The sequence below is a fragment of the Callospermophilus lateralis genome, chromosome 16 (genome assembly GCF_048772815.1).
Source record: "Callospermophilus lateralis isolate mCalLat2 chromosome 16, mCalLat2.hap1, whole genome shotgun sequence".
Lineage (NCBI taxonomy): Eukaryota > Metazoa > Chordata > Mammalia > Rodentia > Sciuridae > Callospermophilus > Callospermophilus lateralis.
This window is the reverse complement of record NC_135320.1, coordinates 5,442,624-5,464,818: the sequence shown is the minus strand read 5'-3', so window position 1 is coordinate 5,464,818 and position 22,195 is coordinate 5,442,624.

Below are 22,195 nucleotides of genomic sequence, written 5' to 3'. Positions count from 1 at the left end.
CAGGTATTTCTGAATATGGGGACTTATCCCATGCTTAGCTTCTTTGCTTAGAGGATATTGTTTAACACTGATTAGAGAGACAGAGGCTTTTAATTCTACTACTATTGGAGGTTGTTTTATGGCTAGATCTAACCCAGGAGTTTCTGCCCAGGCATTAGGATAATCTTTTATCTATTTCTGTGGTAGTTTGCCTATTTGATCAGTCCTAGGAAGCGAGAAGAGTTGATGTTCATCTTCTACGGACATAGTCAAAGCCGTGACTATGGGAATTTTTACTGAAGGCTTTAGAAGCTACACTTGGGGACCATCAGAGTTAAAGGTTATTCTATCCCGGAGTTTGGTAAGCAGATCCCTGCCCATCAATGGGGCTGGGAATTCTGGGACTACTAGGAAAGAGTGGTGGACTTTTCACTTTAATAAGTCCATAATCCTCTTAGTTGTCGAAGCCCGATATCTACTGCAATTAGCCCCTTGAACTAGGGACCATTTATTTGATAGGGGGCCCAGTGGGGTCTTAAAGGCTGAGAATACTGCTCCTGCATCCACTTCAAAGTTCACTGGAGTCCCCTCCACTTCTAATGTTACCCTGAGCTCGGGGAGGTGATCCGAGCCCTGACTTTTTTAGTCCTCTTCTAGAGTCAGCATGGCGGGCTGGCGTGGCTGCTTCTTTTTGGGGCACTCTTTGGCCCAGTGTCCTTTTTCTTTACAGTAGGCATATTGATCTGATGCCAGGGGAAGCCTTTGGCATGGGACCAGGTATCTCTTTCTGTCTCCCTGCTTTTTAACTTCTGGCATATTTGCTGCTGTGACAAGAACCTTAGCCAATGCTTTAGTCTGCCTTTTGCTCCGTTCATCCTCCTTTTGTTCCCTTTCCTTCTCTCTCCTCTGTTCCCTCTCCTCCTCAGTTTCTCTCTTATAATATACTTTCTCAACTTCTCTGACTAAATCTCTTAAAGTCATATCTTGTCATCCATCTAGACGTTGTAAATTTCCCTTAATATCTGGGGCAGCCTACTCAATAAAGGCCATTGCAACAGATGCCTTTTGGTCCTCTGCCTGAGGATCAAAAGTAGTATAATTCCTATATGCTTCCATAATTCTCTCCAGAAACATAGAGGGAGATTCATTAGGCCCTTGGATACTCTCTCTTACCTTGTCCAAATTAGTCGGCCCTCTGGCGGCCGCTCGGAGACCTGCTATTAGAGCCCGGCAATAAGTGGACAGATGCTACCTACCTTCAAAGGTGTTGGGGTCCCAGTTGGGTTGTTTCATGGGCCCGTAAGGATGGAGAGGGAGCATCACATGGGCTTCTGAGTTTTCTATTATCCGTTGCCGGCGGTTTCCTTTAGGTGGCCCAGCTTCCTTCAGGGTAGGAGGGGCTGCTGCTGCTGCGGGGAAGTCCTCTGGAGGGCTTGGGTCCGGCCCAATTTCCTCTAGTGGTGGAGAGGCTGAGTCAGTGGTGGGAGGATCATCAGGAACGTTTTGGGTGTTGGGGAGCAAGGGTAGAAAATAAGGTGGAAGGCGGAATGTCCAGTCTTGTGACTCAGAGAGAATGGAGGGAAGAGGGAGAGGAGTGGAAGTTTTGAATAATAGGAACGTGGTGGAAGGGTTACATGGCTGTTGATCTGGGTGGACACCTGGCCCCGGCTGAAAGACAGTATCTCTGACTTTTTGCATTAGAGGGAAGTGGAAGGATTCTTTTGGGGGCCTTCCGACTCCGAGGATGGGCCATTCTGAAGTACAGAGAGTCTGCCAGGTACAGCGTTTTACTGAATGAAAAAAAAAAAGATTCTGGGCCCTTGAGCAGACATCAGTCCAATGATCAAGGGTAATGTACAGAGGCATAGAAGTGCTTTGTCCCATAATGGGAGTTACTCAAACAGGGACAGTGAAAACACAAACATGACACAGACAAAGACAAAGAGTAAATGTTTAAAATGAATCCAAGATAACAATTAGAACTGAGTAACTGGCAAAACCTGATGGGTTATAGAATCAAGGCAGACAGTAAACTCAACATGAGTTCCTGACAATGAACAAAACTGAGTAGCCTGCAAAACCTGATGGGCTGTCAAACCGAATCCTGAAGCAAAATATAACCTAGTTGAGGGAACTACTATTCCTCGATTTCCCGAGTCCTCTGGAGTGTCCCCCAGGGACATGGCCTGTGGCTCTGTTACACATCTGTCAGCCACTGTCAGAGAGAGCTAACGCTCTTCACCGACAGTCACTTAGCCAAGCCCTAACCTGAAAACCGAAACCAGAAAGAGGCACCTTACTTACCCTGAGAGGAGTCCGTTGGGGTCTTTCGTCCGCCGCTGCCAGATATCTCACCTGGGGCCTCCAGATGATAAGATGGGGGGAATGTCAGAGGAAAAGACCACCAAGAGACTTTCTCATGCAACAACAAAGGGTTTATTGGGGGTCCAGCATGCTGGGGCTCAGAGCTCACTTCAAAGGAGCAAAGAAGAAAGAGCCCCGAGAACAACTTGAGCAGAGTTTATATACATTTTTTAGAGAGAGCAGGGACTTTACATACATCATAGCCTCCTTTAGCAAATCATCATATACCACAGGAAAATCAAATAAAAACTCTAAAACCTGATTAGCACCTTCATTGGTGGGAACTCGTCGGGCATGGGTGATTGGTCAGCCCTGAGAAGAGGTATACATTTAATGTGATTGGTTGAAGCCCTGAGATGTTTATGTGCTGAGATGCACGGTTTCTGGGAAGGGGTTGGTAAGTAAGTAGGTGGTCAGGGAAGATTTCCACACACATCTAATGAGCAGGTCCGGGAATTGTCTTAACTGCCATAGGAATTTCAGATTCTGAGTGCAGCTTGTAAATTTTACAAAACCTGGTTCTTTACGTTTCAATTTCAATTTCTTTTTTACTTTCAGAACCTTACAAAGGAAGGTGAGAGACTTCATCCACAATGACTGCTCTTTTGGCCATTTTGGTTTTGGGTGCATGCATGGGATCTTTTTTTAGATCCATATGGTGGTGATATTTAGCCTCACTCAGGGCCTAAAGGCTGATTAAAACACATCCTTTTCCAAAGCAATTACTTATCTGAGGCCAGTTACAGAACTCAGTCTCTGAGCGGAATCACACCAGAGTTGAAGCCCAGGTGGACACAGTCACCTCTTTCAACCGCCACACAAATGACCACAATTAAAACCAAAACACTCTCACATGGCACTCATCTTCTTCCATATAGACACTCATCATAACCTCTGACTGGAGGTTTCCATGAATGGCGCAGCCCAAGAGAGTGTCCAAAATAAGTTCGCTTGCCCCTCATTTGCCTAAACTCAGGGTGGCCTGGACACGCTTCCTGTGAACCAGGATTGATCACACAGGTCTGACGTTAATGCTTCTCTGCTTCTCCAGTTTGAAGCCCCTGTAAGTCAGGTATAGTTTCCTTATGTGACTTGGAGTCATGAGGAAAACCAAGCACCTCTGCAGGGCTTGGAAGAACTCATTTGACTCAAAGGATCCCTACTATCACTTGATGGAAGTCAGGAACCTAACAGAGGAAGGCGAGAGACTTCATCCACAATGACTGATCTTTTTGCCATTTTGGTTTTGGATGCACACATTAGATCTTTCTTTAGATCCATCAGCTGCTGATAATCTAAGCCACAGCCTCACACAGAGCCAAGAGGCTGATTCAGACACATCCATTTCCAAAGCAATAAAGCAAAGAGCCACAGGTGATGCTCATTCATTTACATTTGAAAACTGTTTTCTTCAGGCTTCACAAAGGGGTGGCCTGAGGCAAAGACTTCCCTGACATTCAGGCAACAAAACAATAGGTTAGCAAAAGGCCCAAAGCAGGGTTTCTCCACTGAGTCTTTCCTGGTCACACTGATATCTGAGTTTTCTGAGATGCTCGCCATTCTCTTCAGCTATCCACAACATGGCCATGTCACAGAGCTCGGAGATGGCATATATCTTGGACACAAAACTATGAGCCTATTCTGGAGAGTGGCCAGAATTCAGGAAGAAAACAGGAACTTAGGAAAAGAGTAAGTGTTGCCCATCGATAAGAAAACCTGCAGTCCATTCCTAAAATGGGCAGTGTGAATGCTGGGAAACTTTCTACTAGACAGGACACATCCATTGATTGATTCTAATTTCTAATGTGTACAACCACGGACACAGTGGAATACACAGACACAGAAACACTCGCCTTGTCAAACGACTTACAAGAAACAGTCCACTCCAAACCGAAAAAACTGCCTTTCCTACCTATTCTCAGAACATGAAACAAAACCACAAACTCACACTCACACTCAAAAAGGCACCTCCTTCCCCAAAGTAAGTCTGTGACTATCCAGAGTGTCCTCTGACTGGTGGGCCATACTATGTTCCCCCGAAATGGCCTGTCCTGACTCAGATCTGGTCTCCTTGTCCAACTCTGCGAAGTTGTCAGGAGCCTGTGCTGACCACTACATGCTTTCTCAGGAAAGGCCACTCTTCAGAGCTCGCTCTACTTTCATTTGGCCATCCTCAAATCACTAGGTACCAAGAAAGACAGACTCTGTTCTTGGTAAATCCAAACAAGTGAGACCACTGGAAATGAGACTGGGACTGGCTCTGTGTGCCTGGCTTCCTGGATCCCAAGTTCAGAGAGTTCCATCAAGACTGTGGAACCAACCTAGATGCCCTTCAATAGATGAATGGATTAAAAAAATGTGGCATTTATACACAATGGAGTATTACTCTGCATTAAAAAATGACAAAATCATACAATTTGCAGAGAAATGGATGGCATTAGAATGTATTATGCTACGTGAAGATAGCCAATCTTTAAAAAAATGCCAAATGTTTTCTTTGATATAAGGAGAGTAACTAAGAACAGAGTTGGGAGGAAGAGCATGATAAGATGATTAACATTAAACAGGGGTGAGAGGTGGGAGGAAAAAGGAAAGAGAAAAAAATTGCATGGAAATGGAGGGAAACCCTCATGGTTATACAAAATTAAATACAAGAGAAAGTGAGGGGAAAGGGGACAAAAACAAGGGGAAGAAATGAATTACAGTTGATGGGGTAGAGAGAGAGGATTGGAGGGGAGGGAATGGGAGATAGTAGAGGACAGGAAAGGCAGCAGAATACAACAGACACTAGTATAGCAATATGTAAAACAGTGGATGTGTAACTGATGGGATGCTGCAATCTGTATACGGGGAAAAATGGAAGTTCATAACCTACTTGAATGAAAGTGTGAAATATGACATGTCAAGAACTATGTAATGTTTTGAATAACCAACAATAAATATTAAAGGAAAAAAACACATGGAGAACTATTTCAATTAAAAATTGACTAGATTTATAACACCTACACTTTATCATGCAAAAGGAAGTCCAACTATACACCATGCCTCCACTGAACTGCTTGTATTTCTATTCTGTTTGGGTTATTTTTCTCCATCATACTAGGAATAGTAGTCAGAGTCTAGTAGGGTATGCGTTAGTGTCAGGGATTCAGTATTTCGAATGGAAAATAGGAAAATGAATCAATGTGTATGCAAACATGTGCTACATGAAAATCTTCACAGTCTAATCCACAACAATGCCTTCATGTTACCTTCGCCCCAAATAAGAAACATTTAGAGGAGAAGAGTTAGATTTTCTGTGAATACATATCTGGAAATGAAAATGCTCAGGAATTCACAAACTTTGATGTGGTAGAGGAGTCTCCCAAAGTAAGGGACAGGGTAAACACTCCAGAAATATGAAGGTCAGCTGGCCTAAAAAATTCTTGAGAAACTGCCTCTGAGGATGGGCACTTGAAATATATGTTGTTGTCAGGAGCTTTAGCTTGCTTTGTAGTGAGACCATCAAAGCTGGGTCTGCATCTCTGTGTCCTGGAGGATATTCTTTCTTATTTTCCAATGCACATGTGGCAGCAGTGCTGAATTCTCACTTTGTAGGTAAACTGTGGCCACTGGGGGCTAAGTGTCTCTCCATGTGGACTGTGAATCCTTTTGGTCATCCTCGACTTTCTGTGGTTTTTTCTGCTGCTGCACTGGGAGTTTGGTATTTGCTTCACGACATACAAGGAGTTCAACTGGGACACAGTGCTGGAGCGAGTTCTGTCACAGTTGGTTTTTCAGGGTCTGCAAAAGAATGCAACAACCAGGCTTCATTCCCACATAGCTTGTCCCCTTGTCCATAGCAACCTGATTCTACACATTGCCCTGAGACCTATCCATAAAACAAGATGCCTTTACATATAAGGGTCTGCTCACTGCACCGTGTCAGTGACAAGTCATTTGGAAATCAATGGCAAATTCACATGGCGCCACCACAGATGATTTATCACACACCTGCACACCACAGCTTGGACCCACTACTCAGGAGGGTCCAACTTACTGGCAACTCTATTCTACACCATTTTCATAAAACCCAGTCAATCAGGGCACTGTCTGGTACACCACAAACTCACACCCACATCCACAATGGCACCTCCTTTCCCCAAGTAGGACTGTGACTATCTGGAGTGTCCTCTGACTGGTGGGCCATAATATGTTCCCCCCAAAATGGCCTGTTCTGTTTCAGATCTGGTATCCTTGGCAAAATCTTTGAAACTGTGAGGAGTCAGCGGTTAGCCACTACCTGCTATTTCAGGAAAGGGCCCTCTTAAGAGCTCTACTGGCATTTGGCCATCTTCTCAACAGTAGGTGCCAAGAAGGTCAGACTCTGTACTTTGTTAATCCAAACAAGTGAGCCCACTGGGACTGGTACTGGGACTGGCTCTGGGTACGTGGCTTCTTGGATCCCAAGTTCATAGAGTTCCGTCACCAAGGAAGTTAGGTAGGTCACTTCCTTCAGGAACTGAATGAGGTCGCTGCCTTGGCAACGACTTTGTCCTAACAGTTGCTTCCATGAGATGGAGGCTGACCCTACTTCCTGTGACAATTTGACTAGTTAGAATGGTATATCAACAACAGGCACCTTGGAACAGCTCTACACGCATGCCTGGTTTGGTCCATCTTCTCTACATTAAGAAGAGAGAGGCTGATGCAGACACATCCCTTTGTCCTGTCCAGGTCGTTTGCCATGGAAAATGGCTTTTGCTCTCTCAGGTCCTTCATAGCTGCATACATCTTCTCCAGGGATCATTTCTGCATGGAACTTTGAGGTTCTCAGTAGTTCGAAGATAACCTACATTCCTGTATTGTAAGACAAACTCTGTCCCTGCTCTTTTGTAATGTTAGATTGACGCAACAGTATAGAACTCAATAACAAAATTAATAACATAGACTTAAATGACATATACAGAATAAATCACCCAACATCAAGCAGTTACACTTTTTTCTCAGCAGCACATGGATTCTTCTCAAAATAGATCATATATTACATCACAGGGCAACTCTTAAACAATATAAAAGAGTAAAGATAATACCATGCATCTCATCTGATCATAATGGAATGAAATAGAAAATCAATGATAAAAAGTAAAGAAAAATCATGCATCACTTGGAGAATGAACAATAGGTTACTGAATGATCAATGGGTTATAGAAGACATCAAGGAGGAAATTAAACAATTCATAGAGATAAATGAAAACACAGACACAACATATCAGAAATTATGGGACACGTTGAAAGCAGTATTAAGAGGAAAATTCATTGCTTGGAGTTCATTCCTTAAAAAAAGAAAAAATCAACAAATAAATGATCTCATACTTCATCTCAAAATCCTAGAAAAAGATGAAGAAAACAACAGCAAAAAAGTAGAAGGCAAGAAATAATTAAAACCAGAGCTGAAATTAATGAAATCAAAACAAAGAAACAATTGAAAAAATTGAAAAAACTTAAAGTTTGTTCATTCAAAAAATAAATAAAATCGACAGACCCTTAGCCATTTTAATGAAGAGAAGAAGAGAGAGAACTCAAATTACTAGCATATGGGATGAAAAAAGCAATATCACAACAGACACTTCAGAAATACAGAAGATAATCAGAAATTATTTTGAATCCTTATACTCCAATAAAATAGAAGATAGTGAAGGCATCGATAAATTTCTTAGGTCATATAATCTGCCAAGATTGAGTCAGGAGGATATAGACAACCTAAGCAGATCAATATCAATTGAGGAAATAGAAGAAGCCATCCAAAGACTACCAACTAAGTAAAGCCCAGGACCGGATGGGTATAGAGCAGAGTTTGACAAAACATTTAAAGAGGAATTAATACCAATACTTTTCAAGCTATTTTAGGAAATAGAAAAAGAGGGAGAACTTCCAAATTCATTCTAGGAGGCCAACATCACCTTGATTTCTAAACCAGAGAAACTCACTATAAAGTAACAAAACTCCAGACCAATATCTCTAATGAACCTAGATGCAAAAATCCTCAATAAAATTATGGCGAATCGGATACAAAAACATATCAAAAAATTGTGCACCATGAGCAAGTAGGATTCATCCCTTGGACGCAAGGCTGTTTCAATATACAGAAATCAATAAATGTTATTCATCACATCAATAGACTTAATAATAAGGACTATCTGATCATCTCGATAGATGCAGAAAAAGCATTCAACAAAGTACAGCATCCCTTTATGTTCAAAACTCTAGAAAAACTAGGGATAACAGGAACATACCTCAATACTGTAAAAGCAATCTATGCTAAGCCTCAGGCTAGCATCATTCTGAATGGAGAAAAATTGATGGCATTCCCACTGAAACCTTGAACAAGACAGGTGCTGGGAGCCATCAGCCAAGTAGGTATGACAAATTCCTTGCCAGCTTACTCCCATGCTGTCTAGTGGAAGGACTTCTGAAAGGTGACCTTGCTCAAGGACCAGGGCAGGATCCGTGTTTAGGGTGTTCCCCCTTTAGAATAGGGTGGTTTAGCATAATAGGAGATTAGGTTGTTCCCCCTTTAGAATAGGGCGGTTTAGCATAATAGGAGATTAGGGTGTTCCCCCTTTAGAATAGGGCAGTTTAGCATAATAGGAGATTAGGGTGTTCCCCCTTTAGAATAGGGCGTATCCTGCTGCTGAGTTCCTCTTGAGTTCTTAGGGTCAGACAGTATATTTTGGGAGACAGAAGCCCATGCGGGGGGGATTTTGGCAGAGTAGTGGATTTGGGAGAAGTGGATTTGGGCAGAAAACGTGGATTCCCCCAGAGCGTGTTTGTAGACGGCCGGTGTGAGTTCAGGAATAAAGAATTGCTGTTTGAATCTACAAGCTGTGTGGAGACTCGTGATTTGTGCCCAGCCAGAGACTGCGGCATTTGGCGGTCCGTACGGGGAACATCTGAAAAGAAGGTAAGTGAAATTGTTCACCCCTGAGGAAGTGTGAAAGAATGGGTGAACATTTTAAAAAACAATGCATTCTTGTTTTGATTTATTTGGTTTTTATTTCAAGTTGCCTGTTCCTAGAACTTTCTCAGGCAAACTGGGGAAAATGGTTTACTCAAGGTTTGAAGTTGTTCACCTCCAAGGAAGAGAAATTGTTAGAGGAAGGAGGAACTCCAGTAAGACCAAGAACAGTTAGGGCATATGTTGATACAATACAAAAATGCAGCCCATGGATTTTAAACGAGAAGTTGTTAAATATATCAATGGGACCATCATGGTATCCTGTAGAAGGATTTTTCTTCAACAAGAAAGAGATGGCTAATTCTGTTTACTACGCTTGTCTAAGATTTTGGTTTTTACAGACATCTGATTAATTTACAAAGCTAAAGTGTTAAAATATCAACCACTAAATATGAAATCAAGTACTCTTTACTTATTAAGTTCCATAAGGTAATATATTTAATCATTATGTGTATTTTCATAAATTGGTGAATGAAAAAATGTTTAATATTGCTTTGGTCTATGTCTTTGCTGAAACAAGGTTACTAAGTGTTAAGATTCTATCAGGTGTAATTTATATACAAAGAGTATAAGAAGTTTCAGTTGGGTTTCAATTACAGTATTATAGTATCATAAAAAACATGAAAGTCTTTCATCTTCTTAAAGTGGAGTAATTTGTCTAAATCAGAAATTTTTATAAGGGTTATTTCAGAATGTGAATTTATAAAAAGGGTTAATGGCTAGAAAAGAAATATTAAAAGATTCAAGATGTGAAAATATATTTTAATATGGAAGGTTAAAAGAAAAAGAAATGTTTCTAGATGAGATAATCTCTTTGTGGTAAAGTAAAAAGTTGTGAAATGCCATTTAAAAAGATTTTGAGGAAACTAGACTTACTTTAAAAGTTTGAGAAAGGAAGAAAAAAAAGTATTTGTACATGGCAGATTGAGACAAAGCTTCTTAATGGAGTAAAAAAGGCCTTTGGTTGAAGGGCAGCCATGTAAACTAATATGAAAGCGATTTAAACAGAATCTAAGCCTCGTTTAAAAGAGTGAAGCTGTAGGTGGTGAAAAAGTACATTTAAAAGTACAGTATAGATGATAATTGTAAGGCTTTAAAAGGTTAATTTGAAGGTGGTTAAGATGCCTTCATGACGGAAGAAAGATTGCGTCATTCGAAGCCTAGTTAATCTTAAAAATTGGAAAGGGGTATATATCCTCCAAAGATAAACTTAAAATAACCCTTTTTACTCTAAACTTTTTAAATTTGGATTCATCAGGACTTAGTGCTGCAGAAAGACATATGTATCCAAAAAATGTACATAAGACTAAAGTACTTTGGAAAGATATTCTAACAGGACAATGGAAAGATCCTGACCCAGTGATTTTCTGGAGTCGGGGTTCTGTTTTTGTTTTTCCACAGGAAGAACAACAACCGATTTGGATTCCAAAAAGACTAACTAAAATGATTTCTACAGATCGAAAAGAAGATGATTTGACTCAAATCTAAAACAGCTGATATCCAGAACTCCAGCTTGGCCATTCTTACATCTGCGACTGTGATTAACCAGGATGCTTTTTTCAACATCTATTTTATTATTGCATTTTTCCACATCATAAGGTTCTATTTTTATTTTATGAGCTCATACAAACCTAGGTTAATGTTTTTCTGATCAGTTTTATTTTTTTGACTGTGGAGTTTTTAAACATTGCAATGGAGATTTCACCTAGGTAAAGCTACAAGGCCTTTATTATTATCTTATGTGTTGTACATTTGTTTGCACATTTGTGTTTTGTGTTATATGTCTGTGTGTGCGTATGTCCATATTTCATATATGAGGAGCGCTCATGAGAAAATGGATCCGAATTATTTTTTTTATTATTCACGTGATTTAAATGGCTTAATTTAAATTAGGTAAACAGCTGTTAAGGATTGTTTTTAAAGGTGGTTAATAGATCTGCTTGTTTACTAATTTAAATCAGGTAAACAGCTGTTAAGGATTGTTTTTTAAGTAGGTTAACAGATCTGTTTGTTTACTTTCACCTTTCCTTTTCATTATATTTAATAATTCTTTTCAGGATAATGTCTTTTTAGAGTCATTGCCAGAATTCCTATCTTCATCCCAATGAATATAACTCAACAAGTATGCTCAATCAAGGAGTCAACTTACTTTGGGAGGCAACGGACTTTGGGAGGAGAAGGACAGATTGATAGATTCCTCCCCTTTGAACTGCTTACATAACTTGCCTGGACTATATAACTACGTTTAGTGCAGCAAATTGTGGTAATGCTGGCATATCTTTGCTGATGGTGTCACCAGTGAAAAACTTCTACAATGAAAACTATAGAACCCTAAAGAGAGAAATACAAGAAGATCTTAGAAGATGGAAAAATCCACCTTGTTCATGTTTAGGCAGAACTAACATCATCAAAATGGCGATATTACCAAAAGTTCTCTATAGGTTAAATGCAATGCCAATCAAAATCCCAATGGCATTTCATGTAGAAATAGAGAAAGCAATCAAGAAATTCATTTGGAAAAATAAAAGACCTAGAATAGCAAAAACAATGCTAAGCAGGAAGTGTGAATCAGGCAGTATAGCGATACCAGACTTCAAACTATACTACAGAGCAATAATAAAATAAAACAGCATGGTACTGGTACCAAAACAGGCCGGTGGACCAATGGTACAGAATAGAGGACACAGAAACCAATCCACCAAAATAAATACTTTCTTATATTTGATAAAAGGGCTAAAAGCATGCAATGGAGGAAGGATAGCATCTTCAACAAATTGTGCTGGGAAAATTGAAGATCCATATGCAACAAAATGAAACTGAATCCCTTTCTCTCGCCATGCACCAAAGTTAACTCAAAATGGATCAAAGAGATGATATCAAATCAGAGACACAGCATCTGATAGAATAAAAAGTTGGCTACCATCTACATACTGTGGGGTCAGGCTCCAAATTCCTCAATAGGACACCCATAGCACAAGAGTTAATTACAAGAATAAACAAATGGGACTTAATCAAACTTAAAAGTTTTTTTCTCAGCAAAAGAAACAATGAGAGGTAAATAGGGAGCCTACATCCTGGGAACAATTCATTACTCCTCACCCTTTAGATAGAGCCCTAATATCCAGAGTATACAAAGAACTCAAAAAATTAGACAATAAGATAACAGATAACCCAATCAACAAATGGGCCAAGGACCTGAACAGACACTTCTCAGAGGAGGAATACAATCAATCAACAAGTACATGAACAAATGCTCACCATCTCTGGCAGTCAGAGAAATGCAAATCAAAACCACCCTAAGATACCATCTCACTCCAGTAAGATTGGCAGCCGTTATGAAGTCAAACATCAATAAGTGATGCCGAGGATCTGTGGACATGGGTACACATGTACACTGCTGGGGGGACTGCAAATTGGTGTAGCCAAATTTGAAAGCGGTGTGGAGATTTCATGGAAAGCTGGGAATGGAACCACCATTTGACCCAGCTATTCCTCTTTTCGGTCTATTCCCTGAAGACCTAAAAGGAGCATGATACATGGACCCTGCTACATTGATGTTCATAGCAGCACAATTCACAATAGCAAGTGTGTGGAACCAACCTAGATTCCCTTCAATAGATGAATGGTTAAAAATGTGGCATATATAAAAATTGACAAAATCAGAATTTGCAGGAAAATGAATGGCATTAGAGCAGATTATACTGAGTGATGGTAGCCAATCCCTAAAAACCAACTGTCAAATGTCTTCTTTGATATAAAGAGAGTAACTAAGAACAGAGTAGGGATGAAGAGCATGAAAAGAAGATTAACTTTAAAAAGGGATGAGAGGTAGAAGGGAAAGGGAGAGAGAAGGGAAATTGCATGAAAATGGAAGAAAACCCTCAGGGTTATACAAAATTAAGGACAAGAGGAAGTGAGGGGAAAGGGGAAAAAATACAAGGGGGAGAAATGAATTTCAGTAGAGGGGGTAGAGAGAGAAGATGGGAGGGGAGGGGAGGGGAGGGAGGATAGTAGAGGATAGGAAAGGCAGCAGAATACAACAGACACTAGTATGGAAATATGTAAATCAATGGAGGCGTAACTGATATGATTTTGCAATCTGTATACGGGATAAAAATGTGAGTTCATAACCCAGTTGAAACAGAGTATGAAATATGATATATCAAGAACTAAATAATGCTTTGAACAACGAACAACAAAAATTTAAAAAAAAAACATGGAGAACTATTTCAACAAAAAATTGACTAGATTTATAACTCCAAACCTACATAATGCAAAAGGCAAGTCCAATAATACACCATACCTCCTCTGAACTGCTTGTATTTCTATTCATTTTGGGTTATTTTTCTCCAATATATTAGGATTAGTAGTCAGAGTCTAGAGTCTAGTAGGGTATAGGTTAGTGTCAGTGATTCAGTATTTCGAATGGGAATTAGGAAAATGAATAGAATGTTTATGCAAATATGTGCTAAAAATAATCTTCCCACTCTCATCCAGAACAATGCCTTGACATTTCCTTCGCCCCAAGTTAGACACAATTAGAGAAGAAGAGTTAGAAAATCTATGAATACTTATCTGGAATGGAATATGCTCAGGAGTTCACAACCTTGGTAGTGGTAGAAGAGTTTCCAAAAGTAAGGGACAGGGTAAACACTCCACAAACATGGTGCTCTGCTGACCTAAAGATTTATGAGAAACTGCCTCTGAGTTTGGGCACTTGAAATATATGTTGTAGTCAGGAGCTTTAGCTTCCTTTGCAGTGAAACCATCAAAGCTGGGTCTGCATCTATGTAACCTGGAGCACATGTTTTCTTATTTTTTAACATGAGGCAGTAGTGCAGAATTCTCTCTTTGTAGGTAAACTGTGGCCAATGGGGCCTAAGTGTCTTCCTGTGAGGACTCTAAAGCCATTTGGTCATCCTCCATTTTTCATGGTCTTTCTTGCTGCTGAAATGGTAGTTTTGTGTTTGCTTCATTAAATACAAGGATTTCAACTGGGACACAGTGCTGGAGGGAGTTCTGTCATGAGTGCTGGGTCAGGGTCTGCCAGGAGAATGCACCAACCAGTCTTCTATCCCACATAGACTGCCCCCTTGTCCATAGCAACTTGATTCTGAACATTGCCCTGAAACCTCTCCATATAAAAAGATTCCTTTACATACAAGGGTCTTCTGGCTGCACCATGTCAGTCACAAGCCATTTGGAAGCCAATGGCAGATCCACATGACCCCAACACAGATGTTTAATCACAATCCTGTCCACCACTGTTCTAGGCCCACTACTCAGCAAGCTCCAACTTACTGGCATCTCTGTTCTACACCATTTTCATGAAACCCAGTGAATCAAGGCACTGTCTGGTATACTTATGATCAGCTACAGGACACCCAAAGGTTGTCCAGTGCCACCTGGTCATGGGAATTTCAAAAATTTCATGGTATTTATCTAGCCATTTTCAAGTATCAAGTTGGAGGAACTGGTATTTCAATTCATTCAGTAACCATTAATTGGTGAGGAAGCTGATTTCAACGAAAGCTCTGGAGAACTCTAAAAGGCAATATGCTTCCCTGAGAGTGGCCAAAATGTCACATGAAGCCAGGCCCATTGATGTCTACTCAGTGTGAGTTCCATGTGTGTTTTGACTCTTAACTATGTTTGCCAAGTCTTTCAGAATAAAATCGTGTTATATCCTGGCTGAGATTCCCAGTGCACTGTGGAAAGACACCCTGGGACTAGATCTCAGTTTCCAAGGGCGACTCTCATGCGTGGCCTCCTAAAATCCCACCACAATTCATGGCAATACTTCCCTGAGGTCAGTTCCAGAACTCAGTCTCTAAGGGGAATCACACCAAAGTTCAGGTCCAGGTGGACCAAGTCATCTCTTTCAACCGCCACAAAAATGACCACATTTAAAACAAAAACACTGCCACATGGCCCTCATCATCTTACATATAGACACTCCTTGTAACCTCTAGATGGAGGTTTCCATGATGGGCAAAGCCTAATACAGTGTCCAAAATAAGCTCCCTTGCCCCTCATTTGCCTAAAGTCACGGTGACCTAGACACCATTCCTGTGAACCAGGAGTGATCAAATAGGCCTGCCGTTAATACTGCTCTGCTTCTCCAATTTAATCCTACTGATTGTCAGTTATAAATTCTTAATGTGATTTGGAGGCAATAGAAAACCCAAGCACACATGGGATGTTTTTTTAGATCTATCAGGTTCTGAGAATCAAAGCCACAACCTCACACAGGGCCAAGAGGCTGATTCAGACACATCTCTTTCCAAATCAATTAAGCAAAGATCCACAGGTAATGCCCATTCATTTCCAATTTAAAACTGTTTTCTTCAGGCTTCACAAAGGGGTGGCCTGAGGCAAAGACCTTCCTGACATTCACAGCAACAGAACCATAGGTAAGCAAATGGCCCAAAGCAAGGTTTTTCCACTGAGACTTTACTGGTTACACTGATATCTGAGTTTTCTGAGATGTTCCCATTCCCTTCAGCTATCCAGTACATGGCCATGTCACAGATTTGGGAGGTGGTACATATCTTGGACACAAAACCATGAGCCTATCCTGGAGCTAGGCCAGAAACCAAGATGTGAACAGGACCTTAGGAAGATAGTACGTGTTGCCCATCCATAAGGCAAGACGCAGTCCATTCATAAAGTGGGCAGAATGAATGCTGGGAAGCTTCCTACTAGACAGGAAACCTCCATTGATGCATTCTCTTTTCTAAAGCCTACAACCACAAACACAGTGGATACACAGACATAGAAACACTCGCCTTGTAAAACGACTTACTAGAAACAGTTGACTCCAAACCATACAAACCACCTTTCCTACCTATTTTCAGAACATGAGACAAAACCACAAACTCACACCCACATCCACAAAGGCACCTCCTTCCCCCAAGTAGATCTGTGACTATCCGGAGTGTCCTCTGACTGGTGGGCCATACTATGTTCCCCTGAAATAGCCTCTCCTGTCTCAGATCAGTTCTCCTTGGCCCACTCTATGAAGTTGTCAGCAGCCAGCATTGAGCCACTACCTGCAATCTCAGGATAGGCCCTTTTCAGAGCTCTACTGGCATTTGGCCATCTTCATATCATTAGGTACCAAGAAAGGCTGACTCTGTCCTTGGTAAATCCAAACAAGTTCGACCACTGGGACTGGGATTGGGAATGGCTCTGGGTGCCTGTCTTCTTGGATCCCAATTTCAGAGAGTTCCATCACCAAGGAAGTTAGATAGGTCACTTCCTTCAGGAACTGAATGAGATCACTGCCTTGGCGACCACTTTGTCCTAAAAGTTGCTTTCATGGGTCTCATGAGATGGAGGCTGCCCCTACTTCCTGTGACACATTGACAAGTTTGAAGGGTATATCAACAATGGCCACCCGGAAACAGCTCTACACGCAGGCCTGGTTTGGTCCATCTTCTCTATATTAAGAAGAGAGAGGCTGATTCATACACATCCCTTCGTTATCACAAGGTGTTTGCCTTGGAAGATGGCTTTTGCTCTCTCAGGTGCTTGATAGATGCCTACATCTTCTCCAGGGATCATTTCTGCATGGAAATTTGAGGTTCTCAGCAGGTGTAAGATCCCCTACATTCCTGTATTTTAAGACGAACTCTGTCCCTGCTCTTTTGTAATTTTAGATTGAGGCAACAGTGTATGGTTAGGGATAATAACAGAATCGATTTGGTTTAGGAATCATTCTGCAAGCTGAATAATGGTATTGGGAACCTGCAATATTTATAGGAAAACAGAGGTGAAATATAAGTATTTAAACAGAAATCTAGGTGAGATTTGAAGCTCAGAAGTGCATGGGGCAATTGTTTGCAATACGTAGCTTTGAATTACGTTCTGCACACATGTCTCCGATAAATCGATATACAATGCCATAGGACTTGTACCATGGATGACTGAATGAAGAGGAGAACATCCACTCAAACAGGGATAATCAATATGATAAGGAAGATAATCGGTAGATTTCGGAACAACGGTTAATTTAGGATTTGTAGCAAAAGTCCTTTAGCAATAGGGTTTCGGATAGAGAGTGAATATCAATGTCAGCACATATGAAGGGTCAGTCACAATGATTAACTGGGGAAAATATGTAGGAAAGCAGATATTAATAGAGACATTAGGAAATCAGGCAAAGTATCAAGTGAGTGATAGTATTAGACATTTTCAACAGTTTTGAGGTTGAATATATTATCTTAGGAAGAAACAAATATGTAGTCACCGATAGGATTGACATTTGAGAGCATTATGCAACCAGGAAATGGATGTTTTTAGTAATCCATGTTCAGTTTCCATTTAGGCTTTGGTACAATCACACGTGTGAATTTTTCATTTTGTGTCCATAATATTACTGTGATAACATGCATATTTAGATCAGGTGACATGAGTATTTCTTCCTCCATTTCTGGGAGCAATATTTTGAAGACATATAAATTAGTATTGGGGGTACAAAGAGGTGTACCCTGTGTCTATGAATATAGAAATAATGCATGAATAGACCATACTGTGAATAAATAATATAACTGATTCCACTTTAAATAATGGATTGAACTGATATCAGAAAATATATAAGAAATCTTATATTGATATACAATCATTCATTCCAACCAGTTATTCATCTAATTGTAAAATTATAGTTATGGTTAATCATGAAAGGTGTGTGAGTTTTGCTTCAACAATTATAAAGGAAATCGGAAATAATGTGTTTGGAAAGAAGTCTCATGAAAAGACCAGTTAAGAGACCTGGAGTAATACATGTGTTCTGAAGCAGGAAGTGATTGAAAGTGAAACAAATGCCTATATATTTGCTAACCTGTGGAGGAAATATATATCCTCTGATGTGCATAAACTGAAGAAATAGTAATGTAACAGTGTTGAATAAAAATGAATGTGAAAATTAAAATCATGTCCCATAAGAATCTACTTGCATTGCTGTTAAACTGGGTCAGTTACTGTAGAAATATTAGGATAATGTCACAGTCTTGCTGGGCACAATCAGGAGCCACTTGTCAAAAGAAACTAACTTTATTTTTAAAACCACACAAGCCAAACAAAACAGACTCTCAGGATAAACCCTCAGAGCCCCAACTGCCACCACTGGCTTCCCAAAAGGCTCCTCCTCTCACACAAGCCTCTCTCCACCTCCCACAATCCTCCTGCTCTTGAGGCTGATTGGCTGGGTCATGTGGGCGGAGCCATTAATGTCCCCTAATGAGCAACTCCGTGGTCTGAAAGGGCAGGGAAACAGCCCAATGAGCATCACCACAGAGGAGCCAGTCAGCTAGATGTTGCTGGGGCCGCTGTGAGCCAATCATCATCTGGCAGCTGGAAGTTTGCTGGCAGCTGGAATTTTGCTGATGCCCCTTTGGCTGTGGCTCTCAACATCTCCCCCTCTCTGTTTAAACAACCTACATGTGGCTTAGGGACAGTGCCTGCCTTAGGTTGTCCAATAGTACATATGGTCCTTACCATTAAGTGGGTACCATTGCAATTGGATCTTACCCGTAACTGAGTACCGGTCCAGTATACAGCCACACCTGTGGAGAGGTCTTTGTACCAGCAAGGGGGGGGGGTTGAGGTTCTTTGTCTCACCTCTGATGGCCTCCAAACTTTAGCTGGACAATCATGACACGCAGAAGGGAGGAAGATACACCAAGCCAATTGACGGCTCCTTTTGGAAAAATTGTACCACCAATGACATCATCAGCAAATATAACCCAACACTACCACAAGTTGCTGCACAAACAGATAGTTTACAATGCATACATGTGAGTTCACAATGTGTCCAGGCAAGTTCTGCAAGCAGTTCAGTGATGGCTATTGCAGAAGCTGTAGATTGGTTTTATCTTTGATTTCACCAGCACTCTGATGAAGATAGAAATTCTGGCAATAATGGCTAAAGAAAAAATTATGTAACATTCCAGAAAGCACTGAAAGTAAACAATATTCTTAACAATTTGCATTGTCTTGGAGAGAATTATTAAATATAATGAAAAGGAAATGTGAAAGAAAACAAACAGATCTGTTAACCTCCTTTTTTGTTCACATTTTAAAACAATCCTCAACAGTTGTTTATCTAATTTAAATTAAACCATTTAAATAATGTGAATAAAAAAATATTTGGATCAATTTTTTCATGAGCCCTCATCATATATGATATATGGACATACGAACATTCAAACATATAAGACAAAACACAAGTGTGCACACATAATATAATACATACAACACATAACCTAAGAGTAAAGGCCTTATAACTTTTTACATGTGAAATCTCTATTGCAATGTTTAAAAACTCTATTGTCAAAAAATAGAACTGATCAGCAAAACATTAAACTAGGTATGTATGAGCTCAAAAAAACAAAATAAAACGTAGGAAAAGGCTATAATAAAATAGATATTGAAAAAAGCATCCTGGTTCTATCTTAGATGTAAGGGTAGCCAAACTGGAATTTTGGATATCAGCTGATATGGACTTGAGTCAAATCATCATCTTTTTGTTCTGTAGAAATCGCTTTAGTTAATCTCTCTGGAATCCAAATCGGCTGTTGTTCTCTCTGTGGAAACACACAAACAGGTCCCTGACTCCAGACAATTGCGTCAGGACCTTGGTTAATCTCTCTGGAATCCAAATCGGCTGCTGTTTTCTCTGTGGAAACAGACAAACAGACCCCTGACTCCTGTTAGAATATCTTTCCAAAGAACCTTGGGCTTATGCACATTTTTTGGACACATATGCCTTTCCGCAGCACTATGTCCTGATGAATCCAAATTTTAAAAGTTTAGAATAAAAAGAGTTATTTTAAGTTTGTCTTTGGGGAATATATACCCTTTCCCAATTGCGTCTTTTTGCTTTAATAAGTACTTTTTAATAGTTTGATGAGCTTTTTCAACTATGCCTTGTCCCTGTGGATTTTATGGGATTCCTGTTATATGAGTAATGCCAAATGATGACCAAAATTGTTTGAAAGAGGGAGAAGTATAACCAGGGGCATTATCTGTTTTTAACTGTTTTGGAACGCCCACAGTGGCAAAATTGTGTAAGCAATGAGTGATAATATCTTTAGTTTTTTCTCCGGCATGAAGGGTGCCCATCAAAAATCCAGAAGAAGTATCAACTGTAACATACAAATATTTTAATTTTCCAAATCCTGGCAAGTGTGTGATGTCCATCGGCCAAATATGGTTAGGTATCAATCCTCTAGGATTGACTCCAAGATTAACTTGTGGTAAATAGGTCACACAATTTTGACATTGTTTTATTATTTGTCTAGATTTTTCCTTAGTTATTTTAGAAGGCTTTTGTAAGGTATTAGCTTTGACATGGAACTTTTTATGAAAATTTATAGCTTCTTCTAGTGTAGAGAAAATATGTATGTCATGTGTAGTTTTATCTGCTAAATCATTGCCCAAACTGAGGGCTCCAGGCAATCCTGTATGTGCCCTGATATGTCCTATAAAGAATGGATCTTTTCTGTCCCAGATTATACTTTGTATAGTGGAAAGCAAGGAGAAAACAGTAGAGGAAAGGGAAATCCTACCAGCATCTTCAAGGCATACTATAGCATTAACTATATACTGACTATCAAAAATAAATTAAATACAGAATCTTTAAACATCACAAAAGCTTGTAATACTGCATTAAGCTCTACCTTTTGAGCTGATTGTTTGGGTACTAGAAATGTAAAAGTTTGATCAGGTGTAACTATTGCTGCTGTACCATTATTTGATCCATCAGTGAATATATTTGGAGCATTCATGATAGGTGTTTTTCTTGTCAATTTTGGAAAAATTACAGGATGACCAAAAAGACAATAAAGGATTAGATGGTAAGTGATTATGAAATGAAACATTAGATTTGCACATGATTATTGCCCAAGTATTTAACTCATTATCTAACTCATCAATTTGATTCAGAGTATGTGGAGTAATAATTTTATTGGGAGAAATCCCAAGCACTCACTTTGCTGCTTTTATTCCTTTGAGTATTAATTGTCCTATAGCCTCAGGATACCTAGTAAGAATAGTGTTAGGAGAATAAGATAAATGTATCTTTAATAATGGACCTTCTTGCAAAAATACTCCTGTAGGAATATTTTTTGTTGGTAGACAATAAATAATAAAGGCAAACTTATATCAATTCTATCCAATTGCATATTTTCCATATATGTTTCAATGATTTTTAATGCCTTTCTTGCTTCAGGCGTTAACATGTACCATGAATTGGAATATGATGGACCTTTTAGGATATCAGATAAATATCCCAACTCTCCTGTTGGTATACCTAGATAAGGCCTTATCCAATTTACGTCTCCTAATAACTTTTGAAAGTCGTTATGTGATTTGAGTTGATCTACTTGTATTTGAATTTTTGATGGCGGTACATGGTTGAGGAAAATAGAACACCTAAATAATTAATTGAAAAATTTAATTTTACTTTATCTATTGCTATATCTCAATTATTTTTTAATAAGTTTGTAAGTGTGGCATAACATTCTAGCAATGTGTTTTTAGCTTTGTGTGCTAATAATACATCATCCATATAGTGAAATATTTGTAGTTCAGGATTTTGATTTCTAAGTGGCTCGATTACTTTGTTAAAATAAATTTGACACATTGTTGGGCTGTTAGCCATCCCTTGAGGCAGTACTTTCCATTTATATCTCTGATCAGAACCTTCATGATTCAGTGCAGGGATAGTAAATGCAGAACGTGGACTATCCTAAGGATGAATTGGAATTGAAAAAAAAAAAATCTTTAATATCTATAAGTAAAACATACCAGGTTTTTGGCAAACCAGAGAATTGAGAAATCCCTGATTGAGCA